General features: G+C 41.0%; 1 protein-coding gene across 3 annotated transcripts in view; it reads right to left on the reverse strand.

Annotated features, from left to right (window-relative positions):
* Positions 1-12,327, reverse strand: part of ELOVL7 (ELOVL fatty acid elongase 7) — a 78,956-nt gene that overhangs the window by 33,096 nt on the left and 33,533 nt on the right. Inside the window, exon 1 of one of the 3 annotated variants that reach the window (XM_040977581.1) lies at positions 4,250-4,301. The exons of the other annotated variants lie outside the window; for them this stretch is intronic. The gene's annotated coding sequence lies outside the window, so the exon portion shown is untranslated. Of the gene's footprint in view, positions 1-4,249; positions 4,302-12,327 lie in introns of those variants that run through there. 3 annotated transcript variants of the gene reach the window in all.

Below are 12,327 nucleotides of genomic sequence, written 5' to 3' on the forward strand. Positions count from 1 at the left end.
GCGGTGGGCCAAAGGAACCCTGCTGCACTGCTGATGGGACTGTGGGCTGGTCTGACCAATATGGAAGTCAGTATGGAGAACACTTAGGCAAAATGATTAAATAAATAAATCTTTAAAACAACAACAGTAAAAACAAAATTGAATTGTCAATTTAAAAAAACACCTCAATCCAAATAGTATCATATTATCTTACAGACCAGAAAAAAAAATCTAAAGAGCTCAAAGGTTGAATAAGAGAAACAGAAGAATGGGAGGACCAGATGACAACCTGGGAGAAGACTTTGATAACCTTGGAATGGAAAGATCTTTCCAACCATGACATGAAATGCAGAAGACACACTAAAGGCAGTAACACGCTGAACCACATGAGGTCAAGAAGAAATGCAGGTGTTGTCCAAACAGACAGAGGTGACGGTGCAGTGCGTAAAAATGGAAAAGCAGGCAAGGCTGACCTGTGAGCAAGGGACAGCGGAGTCCAGCTGGGGGACCACAGGCTGAGGGGTGGTGATTGCTCCCCCACATGTCCACATGAAGGTGCTGTAGGGGGGTTTTTGTGTGGGCTGCAGACTAGCGGGAGTCTACGCTCCTGCCGTCTCAGGAAAGAAGGACCTCTAAGATTAAAAAAAAGAATTTCTTCATTGGAATTCAAAGATCGCTAGGGAAACTTCCACCTACGTACCAATCCACGCATTTCCTGGTCTTTCCCAGCCACACCCTGCAGACTGAAGCCAAAAGAAAGAATCAAAGACTTGCTAGCCCTGGACAGAAACAACTGGCTACTTTAGCTCATTTCCAGACGTGCAGCAATGGGGGATGGAGGGTGGAGTTACGACAAGCAGAAACCTTAAAGTATATTAAAACATGAGGGATAGTGGCACGGGTTGGGAGCCTTTTTCTGCCAGGAACAACACTGGCACTTGAACTAGGCAAATGAAAAGATTTATTTATTTATTTATTTATTTGAAAGACAAGACTAAAGAATGGGAAAAAAGAGATATTCCATCCACCTGTCCACTCCCCCAAATGATAGCAATGCTCAGGGATGGGCTAGACCAAAGTCAGGAGTTCCATCTCGGTCTCCCCATGAGTTCAAGGGCTGAAGCACCCGGGCCAGCTTTCACTGCTTTCCCAGGAGCTTTGGCAGGAAGCTGGATAAGAAGTGCAGTACCTGCGAATCCAACTGGCACCCATAAGGGCCACTGGCGTCGTAGGCAGCAGCTTTACCAGCTATTCCACAAGGCCAGTCATTCTCACTTGCAGAGAGCCCTCCTGCACATAGTAGGATGTTTAGAACCAAGCCAAGCTTCCACCCATTAGATGCCAGGAATACATCTTCCCTGGCTGACCTGGCCAAATGTTCCCAGAGGGGCAAACCACACCTGGCAGACAACCACTGAGATTTAAAGTTCATCTCCAAACAAGTATTCATCCAAATAACAAAAATTTCCTTCAGAGTAATCACTTTGAAAATCATATATTTATTTCAGTGATACTATGGTCCATAACAATTTGTGGGAGCTGTTCATTATAATCAATTCTAAGGGTTTTTTTTTTCCCCAGGATTTCATTTAAATGGCTTTAAGGAAGAAAAACTGTATACTACTTTTAGACATCCATTTCAGTGGTGGTTGTATGGAGCAGCCATTTCCACATCAGAGTCCTTGGTTCAAATCCCAGTTCCTCACCTGATTTCAGCTTCTCGTTAATGAATACCCTGAGAGTTAGCAAATGATGGCCCACGTGCTTGGGTCCTGGTTTCCCAGGTGAGAGATCTAGATTGAGTTATGAACTCCCAGTGTGAACTAGCATAGAGCTGGCTGCTGTGGGCATCTGAAGGAGTGAACCAGTGGAAAGAAGATATTTATATCTCTGCCATTCATGTATAATGAAAATAAGTAAAGAAACACTGGGCTGGCATGATGACACAGCAAGTGCAAGTGTTGCTTACAACACCAGCATCCCTTACTTGGTGGGTACAGTTTAAGTCGTGGCTACTCCAACAAAAATCCAGCTCCCTGATAACATGCCAGAGAAAGCAGCAGGTGATAAATGGATCAAGCTGGGAGCTCCTTTTAACAGTGGGGTGGCAATAGGGACACTGGAGCTGGTTTAGTGACACAGTCATCTATTTCTAACATTTTCAGCTCACAGTTTACACACGAGGACTATTCCTCTAGTATGGCTATGGCATAGTATAGGCCATGTACAGTAGCCCAAGGTGACTGAGAAAACACCCACTGAGACACATTCTAGCAAGATGAGTTAAATCCTCCGTTTTTACTGTCTCCCACAACCTCCCACTAAAAGCAACTGAGTCTAAGATGCAAAACAGCCTCAGTGACAAATCATCTCAAATGACAAATTTGCACATTTGTTAATTACTATACATATGTGTGGCGTGTATATCAAGACTCATACACACACACCAAAACAAAAATATATATCCTATAGTATAGGACTCTGTATTTTGAAGTTTTATATGTATATGTTAACTTATATGTCTCTTTGGTATTTACTTTTTAAAATTTATGTGAAAACAGAGAGACAAATAAATAGATCTCCCATCCACTGGTTCATTCCCCAAAAAACAACAGCTGGGGCTGGGCTGGGCTGTAGACCAAAGCAGAGAACTCCACGATGGGGCAGCTAGGACCAAGTACTTGGGCAGACACCAGAACATAGAATACCAGGAAAATGGAACTGGGAGCAGAGCTGGGGTTTAAATCCAGGAACTCTGACACAGGATGTGGGTGGCCCCAGCAGGGTCTTAACGGTTACATGAAATGCCTACTCCTTGTCACTGCTCCTTTCTTTTCTAACATTTTTTTTTATGCAATAGCTAGGCTGTACATACCGCGTTAGAAATAAAGCAACAGCAGAAGGCAAAGGAACAGCTGTATCTAGCTTTGGGGTTACAAAAACTTACACATTTTGCCACACAGGATAACTCAGGGCTGTGAGCAGAGTAAAGTCTCATTTAGGCTTAGAGAGGGGAGGCCAGAGGGAAAGCAGTTGGTACAGATCCCAGAGAGAAAGACAGGAAACCCTGAAGAGACAACAGGATGAAAAGAACTGACAGCAGGGAGATTCAGGCCCTTTAGCCTGTGTCCAGTTGGGCCAATGGGCCTTAAGCATTCATAAGAAATGGTGGTTTTTTTTTTTTTTGTCCCAACATGGTACCAGAATGGTGAAGACTTCTGAACACCCTTGAAAAACATGAAGGTATTGCAGAGAAGCTGACAAACATGAAACACTCTTATAGGTAGAAACTGTGTACACCTGCTAGGACAAGTGGCTGTGACACCATTGATGGGACCATGAATATCTCAGGGGATGGCTGTATAGGCAGAAATCATGGACAATGAAAAGGATTCTCCTCTCAAATACCTTGATATTCCATAAACTTTTTGTAATCTGCGAGGGTGCAGGGAAGAGGAACACACAGATTAGATTTGACAGAAGTTAGCTTGTATCATCCCCCAAAATAAAGGTTTCAAATAAATGTTAACCAATCAAGAAATCAAGAAATCAAAGCCATGTGCTTCAATGAGACAAGTCAAAATTGTCACAAGAGACAATGGCATTACTTAAAGTTACTTGAAGAAAGTCTGTGAAAAATGGAATAGAAACACACGTTGACTTTGGTGTAAGAACCTTGTGAAATTCACGCATAGCTTTTTTTTTAATAGATATGTTTCATGAACTTTTTGAAGATCTTTTATATAATCATGAAGGAGTCAATCCGGTGAGAGGATAAAACTATTGTAAACGGATATACAATCAATAGTGAAGGGTTTTAATACATGAGGCAAGTATTATCAGAGCTGAAAGGAAAAAACAGACCACCATGCAATCATAGTGGAAGACTTTAGTACCCTACTCTAGACAATGTACAAATGATCTGGACAGAAAATCAATAAGGAAACACTGGACTTCACCCATACTTCAGATGACATGGCCCTAACCATACACAAACATTCTGTCCAAAAGCAGAATACACAAGCTTGTCAAGCGCACTTTGCAGGAAAGATCACATATTGGATCACAAAAATCACTGTCACCAAACTCAAGAAAACTGAAACCAACCACATGGTGTGTAACTAGAAAGCAGTTACAGAAGGAAGACCAGGAAATTCACAAACATGTGGGAACTGAACAGAATACTGGTGAACAACAATGCTCTGAAGAAGGAACCCAAAGGGCAATTTAGAAATATCTTGGGACAGATGAAAATAGACACACAACTTACCAAAACTGGTGGGATATCGCAAAAGCAGTACTCAGAGGGACTTATAGATGCCTTTCTTTGCAAAGGAATGATCTCAAACAAGGAGACTACTATTACACCTCAGGGAAACAAACAAACAAAAAACACGTTCATACCCAGCAGAAGGAAGGAGATTTAAAAGGTCAAAGAAAAAATAAATGAAGTAGATTAGAAAAATATGAGAAGAAATTAATGAAAATGATTTTTTCTGAAAGATAAGCAAAGCTAAAAGAAGACGACAAGTCAGAAATGAAGAAAAAGGAAACATTACAGCTGATACTACAGAAATACAATAGGTTGTAGGAACTACTATGAACAGTTATACACCAACATCTCCTCGAAGCAACGTGGCGCATTCCTGAAAACATACAACCCACCGAGACTGAACCTACGAATCATAAAAAAACAGCAAATCTGAAGAGACTAATAGATGGAGAGCAAAGGACAGGGAAAGCAGGGATACGAGTGGTGATGCAGTGTATTGGGGAGTCCGTAGCCTCATCCCAAAGGCTGGTTAGCATCCTAACTACTGACCTTCTAACCCAGCAGCGGCGCAGTAGATGGTGGGCCTCATGTTTTGCATGTTCGAACCTGGAGAGAATTCCTGATTCCTATCCCAGCCCCAGCTGTTGCGGATATTTGGGGAGTGAACCAGGGAATAGAAGATCTCTGTCCTTATGCCTTTCTAATAAATACATAAATAAATCTTCTTGATGAAATCTGTCATCAAACACCTCTCATGGCAGATGCTAGGCCTCATCCCATAACAGAGTGCTGGAGTTCAAGTCCTGCTTCTGACTCCAGTTTCCTCTCAGCGCAGACTCTGGGATGCAACAGATGATGGTTCAAGTAGCTGCGTCCCCGCTACCCACACGGGAGACCCGCATTGAGCTCTTGGCTCTCAGTACCAGTCCAGCTCAGTCTTAGCCACTGTGAGCACTTAGGAAGTGAACTAGTACATGGTACCTCTATCCCTCTCTGCCTCCCAAATTAAAAAAAAAAAAAAAATTTAAATCTCTCTTCCTACTCCAGGTCTTCATGGCCTCACTGTTGAACTCCACTAAGCATTTAAAGAAATAGCACCAACCCTTTTACTCTCTTAAAAAACTCAAGAGGAGGAAATACTCCAAAGCTCATGCAGGTGGGAGGGAGTTGGATATAAGTATTAAGTCAGCCACTGCCTAGGATGCTTGTGCCCCACAGGGGGATCAGGCTACTGTGCTTCTGCTCCAGCTTGGTGCTAATGTGCGTCCTGGGAAAAGCAGGTGCTTGGAGCAGTCAGTGTGGTTCCAGCCTCCCAGCTTTGGCCTGGTCCAGCCACAACTCTTGTAGGTACTTGGACAGTGAGTCATTGGATGGAAATTCTCTCTCTCCCCCCCCACCTTCCCTTCCTATTTCCCTTCCCCCTCTTCTCCCTTTTTCTCACTTCTTTTCTGTCTTTCAAATAATCAGAATCTTATTTCATGAAGCCACTAATATCTTAAATCAAGGAATGCTTCCAAGAGCCTAGAAAATAAAACTACAGGCCACTGTCCCTGATTGAACTCAGATATTAACACCCCCAACAAAATACTAGCAAACCAAACACTTCAAAGCGTCATTCAACATAATGAAGAAGGAATTTATCCCTGGGACACAAGTACAATTCACAAATATATATGTGCTAAGACACACGAACAGAATGAAACAAAAACCATATAGTCATTTCAATGTATGCCTTTGAAAAGCTCAAATTCCTGGCATGATATTTTAAAAAACTCAATAAAATAGGTTCAAAAGAACCTTACTTACTTCAACATAACGAAGGCCATATCTCGAAAAGCTAACAGCTAAGGTCCTCCAGGGTGACAAAAAAAAAAATAAATAAATAAGGATGCCTACGGTCCCTGTGTCCAATCAGTACTGCACTAGAAGTCCTAACAACAGCAAGGAAAAACAAATAAAAAGCACCCAGCAGAAAGGAAGGAGCTATCACCATTTAAAAACAGCATGATCTCATACCTAAAAATCCCCCAAAAATTCCAGCAGGAAACTGTTAGAACTAATAAATAAATTAAAGCTGCAAGATACAAAAATCAATAATCCTAAACCAGCTTGTTCCTACCCACTATTTTAAAGAATATCTGTCTACACAAGAATAATAAATGATCCAAAACATAAATTAAGAAAATTTCACTTACAATAAATGCTTAAAGAATATGCTGAACTAAGAGATTTAAGATCTATACACTGCAGTCTAGAAATTACTGATGAAAGCAATCTAACACAAATAAATGGAAAGATGCCCCTTGTTCATGGGTTGGAATAATAGTGTTAAAACGTTCACATCGTTCAAATCAACCAACAGATAGAACATAATGTCTGTTAAAATTCCAATGAAATTTTTCACGGAAACAGAGAAAACAATCACAAATTTGCATGGAATTACAAAAGACCTGGTGTGCTCAAAGCAGACTTGAGCCAAAAGAACAAATCTGGAGACATCACGCTACCTAATTTCAAAACACACTACAAGAGAGCCATAATCGAAACTACATGGTGCTGGAATAAAACAAACATCTGTGGGACAGGATAAGGCGCCCTAAAATAAACCCATGCATTTGTTATTAACTGATTTTAAATAAAATTACAAAGAACACACAATGGGGAAATGGCAGTTTTTCAATAAATGCTTGCTGGAACAAATTCATATCCCACACACAGTTAAATGAGACTATTGTACACAGAAATAAACTTGAGGGGGGCAGCACTCAGGTTAAGTTGGTTAAGTTGCCACCTGCGATGCTACTATCCCAGGAGAGGGCTAGTTTGAGTCCCGGCTGTTCGGCCTTCCCTCCTGCTCCCTGCTGCTGAACCGGGGGAGGCAGTAGTAATGGCCCAAGTACTTTGTAAGCTCCAGACTTCAGTGCAGCCTCACTCTGGCGATCACAGACATTTGGGGAGTGAACCAGTGGATGGAAGCTCTCCCTCTTTTTAACCCTGACTTTCAAATAAAGAAATATCTTTTAAAAATAAATGTAAAAGTAGAAAATTTGAAACATATTATCTGAAACTATAAAACATAGAAAGCTCTATAACATTTGTCTGGCAGGAGTTTTATGGATCATACAAATGCACAGGCAACAAAACAAAAATGGATTCCATGAAGTTAAAAACTTCTGTATAGATAAGAAAATGGTCGAAATGAAGATATAATCACAGAATGAAAGGAATATTCTTTAAAACTGCTAAGGGGTTAATATCCAAAGAATAGGTGGAAGTCAAATAAAGGGGGATCTTTATACACTGTTGGTAGCCATGTAAATTAGTACAGCCACTATGGAAAACAGTACGGAGGTTCCTCAAAAAATCATAATAGAGCTCCCGTATACCCCAGTGCTTCCACTTCTGGGTAATATCAGAATGAAATCTCATCGGTATGCCAAAGAGTCAGTCACACATCCATGGTCTCTGTAACACTATATAAAACAGCCAAGCTAGCCAATCAACCCCAGGGTCTACCAAAAAATGAATGAATAAAAGAGATACAGCATATATACACAGTAGAATTCTATTCATCATCAAAAGATGAGACAGTATTTACAACATGGTTGCCCTTAGAAGCAAAGTAAAACAAGCCAGTCAATAATCACATGACCTCATTTAGACTTGGAGAGTGGAACTGTGTTTGCCAGAGACTGGGAGTAGGGAGATGAGCAGATGTTGGTTGTCGGAGAAAAGGTTCAGTTAGACAGGATGGGTAAGTTCAAGAGAGCTATTGCTCAGCACGGTGACTACAACCAATTAAATGTATACTACCTTATGAAAAACAGTGTTCTTATGGTACATAAAAAACAGATAAGGATGTGGAGGCAAGGCATAAGATTGATATACTCATTCTCTCTTTATATATATAATGACACATATGTGCATACCAAACACTGAAATAAATACATACAATTTTTACTTCTCAATTATAACTCAAAAAACAAAACCTGAAAAAACTGTGCTCTCAACAAATGGTTTTTGTCAAGTGATATTTCAAACCATAAACTAAAGATATGGGATCAGACAAATACAATTTTTCTGTCTTCTAAATCCCAATTGTTAAGTGACTCCTAGGCATGACTGACAATCAGAATCACCCAAAGATCTGGACTCAGTGAGAATGTGAAGAAATTCAGATGATGGGTTGAGTTCAAGAACCTCATACAGATCAAGTATCTTTTATCACAAATGCTTGGGACCAGGCATGTTTTTTTTTATTTCTGAGTTTTCATATTTTTGCAACATCTGTACAGATTTTGTCAGTCTAAACATTCCAAAGTCTGAACATCAGAAGTCTAGAATGCTCCCAACTCAGAAGCTTTGCATTACAGATTTTTGGTTTTCAGACAGCGATGTTCAACTATACTGCATAACCATTCTCGGGACCCCACCCACAATGTGAGGAATAATCATCAAATGCCTGCCTAAGGATTTGGCTCGTGAAAGCCACCTGGAAATGGTACAGCATCTGGGTCAGGAAGGGCAGGAACAGGAGAGAGAAACAATGCTGGGAAAGAGGTGCCTGATGAGTCAAAAGGAACTGGCAAGAGATGTGAAATATGGGAGCGGACTTTTGAGTCAGCACATGCACGTGCCATGCAAGGAAACACACTTCTTCTTTCCCAAGTGAAATAAGCCTGAAATTGTCAGCTATCTGTGAGCAAATTCATATTACATCTTAGCTCTAGGTAAATCCCAGAAAATTCGACCACAAGCCTAGTGCTGTTGACAAACCAAATGGATCAAATGACTAACTTCAGAGAGGACGTGTACGGTATCAGGGAAAATACTTTTTGGCTGTAGGTAACAGAATACTCTGTTCAGAATGGCTTGACCAGAGGCAGGTGTTCAGTACAGTAGTTGAGATGCTACTTGAGATCTCTGCCTCTCATACCAGAGTCCCCGGTTCAAGTTCTGCCTCTGTTCCCAACTCAACTTCATGGCACCCATGTGGAAGGCCTGGGTGAGTTCTGGAGTCCTGACCAGCTGTTGTAGGAGGTATCTGTGGAGTGAACCATGAGACCAAAGATCTCTCCCTACCTCTCAAATAAAAAAAGTAAAACTGGTTTGACCAGTAAAAGGTGTTGGGTAGAAGGGTCCTTCTGAATTGATAAAGTTCTGTTTTGCCTGGTTTTATGCAAAAAGACAGCAACTTCCTATCCATACCCTCAATCACATTTATTCCGAGTAGTGAAAAAAAAATTTTGGGGGTATATTTTAGCAGCTTCAAAATCTTTCCTGTAGCTCTCCAGAAAAAAAATTCTTAAAATGTCCCTTCCAAGCATGGTGTCACATGCCAATAGCTAAACCAATCACTGAGAAAGGACTGGGCTGCAGGCATTCCTTTGTTAATCAGTGTTATACACTTACACACACACACATCACACTGGGGAGTGCAAGGCTTCAGGAAGAAAGGGGGCTCCTCAAACAGGGAAGAAAAGTGCCTAGCCCAAAAGGAAGAAGTACTTACTCTAACAAACGATGTTGGCTGTAATCGTGACCACAAAGGGATTACCCTGTGAGGCCATTTCAAGCACCCACTGCAGCTCTCACACCCCAAATGCATCCAAACACACTTTACCCTGGCCACTGTTACACACTCAGGACAAACCAATCTTGATTTTTGTTTAAGCAAAGCATAATTAATAAGTTAATAAGTTAAGCATGGCTAGTAAGTTAAATCTACTTGGCCAACTCTCTTCAAGCTTTCTAGCAATTTTACGTTAAATGAATATTTCCTATCCACCAATGAAAGTGACGGAAGAGTACAAGTGAGCACGTTCTACATGAACAGACTCAGACCTGTCTTTGAATCAGATTTAAAAGTTGTAAGTTTCATTCTCTGCTGCTTTCCCAGGCAGATAGCTGGATGAGAGCAGCTGGGGCACAAACCGATGCTCAAGAATGAACCAGTGAATGGAAGATCTTTCTCTCTGTCTCTCCTTCTCTCCATCAGATTTGCCTGTCCAAGAAAGATTAACGAATTTTTTTTAAAAAGAGAGAGAGCTGTAATTTGTATGTTAGGCAGATCCTTACTACTCTATTATTTCATCTCAGATTTTACGTCATCATTTTCCCTTAATAGAAGGATTTACTAAGAATTATCTACCACTGTAAAAGACAACATATGTACATGACCTACCAGGCTAATTCAGACTGTACTTCTGTTTGGTTCAAGCTCAGTGGTGTCATCAGGACTCCCAAGTTTGAGAAAGGGTAAACTTGCTTAGATGTTCACTTAACCTCAGTATGCCCACTTGACAATTTGATAGAAACAGTCCCAGAAATCAATGATGTGAACAGATCCCATTAACAAATACGATCTGTGCACGCATGTTAGCATGGTACTCAACACTGTGTTACTTACTGTGCTAATTTTTATTCTTATGATCACAAAGGTCTTCCCCAGCTAAGAAGAGCCATCGTTGTCCGTCCCAAATCTCAGACAAACCTAACTTAGAAAAGACTCAAGAATTCTCAGATAAAAACAAAAGACCTGCTTCCACTGTCAGCCAGTGCATGCTCAAGGCTGGTCAGAGGACAGGACGATGACACCAGTGCACTGCCCTCCATCAGCGACCACATGGAGGAAGATTCTAGGCCTCTGGATGAGTACATCTGAGAGGGGAATAAAGTACCTTAAAGAGAAGAGTGACCACGAGGACTAACTGGACTCACTTCTCAAAGGAAGTTGAGAAGTACCTCATGGGCAATTTCAATTTAGATTCAATAATCTAAGGCCTGAGTCAATACCTTAAACCCAGAAAAGTCAAGTCAAGATGAAGGCCTTCGGCTTCTTCCAGATTTTTCAACGAAGCAAAATGTTGCTCTCGCGCATTTTGCCTTCAAAATAATTTGAGCATTTTTTGTGTAAGGAGGTTCTAAGTAGGATACAGTATTATTTTTAAAATATGATTCTTGAAAACAACCGTCATTCTGGCAGGAAAATGACATCTACTCAGATGTCTACAATGCAAAGCAGAACACGCCATTGTGTAAACAGCTCACCTAGATCATGAAAGCTTTTAGCTCTGAATGTTTGCATCTGGTACACACAGTTGAGTAAAGGGAAATTAAAGGGCATGTGAGCTGATCCTTCAGAATAAGATTTCAATAGGCAAAAATGGACATACCTAGGAGAGAGGGGAGACAAGGATTGCAAGTGGAAAGACCTCCAAAGGAAAGTCATTTATTAACTCAATTAGTATTCTTAAGTGCCCATTATATGCTAAGCACCATTTTTAGCTGCCAGAGACATACTAAAAAAAAAAGGAGAACAAAAATCGTTCCTTTGTGAAAGTATAGAAAAACTTCAGTTATATTTGCATAATGTTTGTCAGTCCATGTTGGTGATTTAAAGGACTAAGGATGAGAAACAGTAAAAAGACCAAGACAGGAAAGGTAGATTTCAGGAGTGGTGCTGCACTGGAGAGACATCAAGATCCAGCCACGCTCAAGAATCCTTTGAGTCATATTTCTGTTGACACTGAGGAGTCATTACAGGGCTCTAGGCTGGAGAATGTCTTCATCAAAGTGGTACTTTGGAAAGATTAACTGGGTGGTGAGGTCCAGGGCTGGGTGACTGAAGGTGTGGTATAGAGAGCAGGGAGAATAATTACAATGTTGCATCCTATTGAGAAAGACCTAGTGTAAGCATCACTTCCTCCAAGATGCCATCCCTGATTTGGGCAGCTAGGATTAGGTCGTACTCAAGTGTCCTTGCAATCTCTCATCTCAGACAGCAGTGACTACCAATGCCTGTCATTAGTTCTTATCTTTCCTGAGCCTCATTAGCTTTGTATTCCTGTTGCCCAGACAAATGACTGCAGCGTAGAAGAAAATGTTTGTGGCATGAGTGAGTGGATTAGTCATCCAAGATGCACTTGCATCTCCCCAAAATTTGTATGTTGAAATCTTAACCCCTAGAGCCTCAAAATGTGACCTTGTTTGGTGAGAGGGCATCTTAGGGGGTAAAAAGAAAAAAGGACAAAGAGAGGGCTCTGGAACTGGAATTTTCCAGTTCCAGAAGGACC

Source organism: Ochotona curzoniae, unplaced genomic scaffold (genome assembly GCF_017591425.1).
Source record: "Ochotona curzoniae isolate NIBS_2020 unplaced genomic scaffold, NIBS_Ocur_1.0 contig_2754, whole genome shotgun sequence".
NCBI lineage: Eukaryota > Metazoa > Chordata > Mammalia > Lagomorpha > Ochotonidae > Ochotona > Ochotona curzoniae.